Below are 2391 nucleotides of genomic sequence, written 5' to 3'. Positions count from 1 at the left end.
ACAAGTAAGTGTTCCCTGTCTCTTCTGTCTGACTGGAATAGATTCTCCCAAGAGAAAATTTTCTTGCAGAAAATTGGGTCCTGATGTTATGACAGCCCTTTGCATCCTGTGATATAATTATGCTGCCCTTATTTAGACTATGTTTAGAAATACTTTGCACAGAAGTCATTTATTTACACTTTTTTCCATATTTATGAATTGTGCTTTGATGTCACTTAAGAATATCTAGCTGGGATGCTGTTGTCCTCAGTTCTGCCTGTACGTGACAAGAAGCAGAAAGGAATCACTTTAGGACATGTGAGATTTTGTGTAATAAACCCCGGAGAGAAATTGCTAAGAGCTAAATCCAAATCTCCTAGGTACCCTAAACCAAACAACTCTGTTCTTCCTTAGTGAACATTGCTACAGTGCCCCAAGAGGCAGAAGAGCATTTCTTTCTGGAGCATTTTCTACAGCAAGTTATGCTTTTGTGCTCTCTAGATTTGGGTCTAGTATCTTTGTTCCGCTCTGCTGCCCCAAAGATTAACTCCTTTTTGCATCAAGAACTTTCCCTTTTGCTTGCCATCATGTCTAGACTTTCTGGTTCTACCAACTGACTTGTGTGTAGCCACCCTTGCATCTTTGGGTTTCTATGATGCCGACATGCAGAAAGGAGCAGTCGGTTCATTCCTTGCTGGCTGACTCTGACTGCAATGGTACAGTTCAAAGGTTGATGGGGTATCATCCTTTTAAAAATGAATACTGTTTCTATCCATCACATTGTTGCCTGTGCTAATGGCATCACCCCCTTGCTGTCACTAAACAAAGAGCTGTTTTCACTCCTCCAACAGAAAATGCTTAGTTGTACCTGTTGAATATTCCAACTCCTTTCTATTAATATACAACCTCAGCATCCAGGCTTTCAAAAAGCACACACGTGTTCTGAACTTAGGATAACTGTAGCAGGCAGAAGGCTCCTATCATGGCTAAAATCAAGCCTAACCATCCCTGTGTGCAATGCTAGTACCAACATTTTACAGTTTGTGAGAGGTGTTTGTCTGTGACCATTAATAATAGTAAAGAAATTTCTGAGTTTATTGCTAATTTTTCAGATTTTGGCCAAGACATTGTTTGGTAGGAAGACCCATAGGGTGATCAGCTGCTTTTATTGTAAGAGAAACTTTTTGGCTTCCAGATAACACAATGCTGATTTTGAAATAAATTGTGTAACAACTTTTATTACAGCAACACTGGATAGAGACTGGATGTGACATAGCAGTATTAAAAATTGAATACACTGTTGTTAGTGCTGGCTAAGTGCCTTGGCCTTTTAATCAGGTCACCATGTGGGGGGAGAAATGCTGTTTCCTTACTCAACAAAAAATGTTGCATTCTACCTACAGTTCCTGTTTTTTCTGTCTCCAAAAACCTTGTGGAGCACACACATCACATCTGATGCTCTTAAAGTGCCATTGCATTGTAGCAAGATTTCACTCTGAGGTAGTGAAGGTCTTTTAAAAAGAAAGCATTGTCATTCCCTTTGGCTGCAAGAGCACGTGTATCATTTCATCTGTGGTGTGACCCTCGTCTGTTGAGACATGAGTAGACTTTATTAATTGTCACTTGTCCCCCTGACATCAGCCAGAACTGCAAAGGGTAATTACTCAGAGATAGAGTCAGCACCTACTGATGCCAGCAGTTAGCGGTAAGTTTATGACCCAACTTTGATATCCTGTTTCTTGGCTAAAAGAAGGTAAAATGGCAATCCCTTTAAAACAAAATGTTCTGGCAGCCTCTGTCTTATAAGCAATTACTGGCTGTCTCTCTCAGGGAAAAAAAAAAAAAAGAAAGAAAGTATGATCTTCATCCCTCAAAGGAACTCAACTGTCAGCTAGAGCTTTTCCAAGTCAAAGTTGGGTCATTGACCTCATTACTTCTGCTAGGCCTAATCAGCAAAACAAGGAATGAGAGAGAGACACACTAGTGGCAATACAAAAGATAGAAGTCTTTCAGGATGCTTCTATGCTGCAGCCTAGTGAGATCAGCAGTGGGAGCTGCACAGCCCTACCAGCAAATTAACCCCTGTGGAGGAGCTCCCTCTCACCTGTCCTGCTCATCTGTGCCTGCAGTGGGGCTGAGCAAGTTGAGGACTTGTATACTCAATATTCAGTACAAAAAAGGAGTGAGAACACACCATGCACAGTAAAGTACCATTCGCAAACAGAGATTGTACCTGTTAGGAAGAAAAGGTACAGGTGGGACAGAAAGCAAGAAAAGAGCACAGAATAACAAGACAATAACCATATCCTTGGCAGGGGGGAGGAAGAAGTTAACCTGGTTACTTTCTTTTCTATAACTAAATGGGCATGACACTGGGCCAGACTGCAGTGCAGCTGCCAGGTACTTGAAGAC

This window comes from Myiozetetes cayanensis, unplaced genomic scaffold (genome assembly GCF_022539395.1).
Source record: "Myiozetetes cayanensis isolate MyiCay16 unplaced genomic scaffold, myiCay2020 scf7, whole genome shotgun sequence".
Lineage (NCBI taxonomy): Eukaryota > Metazoa > Chordata > Aves > Passeriformes > Tyrannidae > Myiozetetes > Myiozetetes cayanensis.
The sequence above is the reverse complement of the archived record's forward strand: the minus strand, read 5'-3'. Positions refer to the sequence as shown.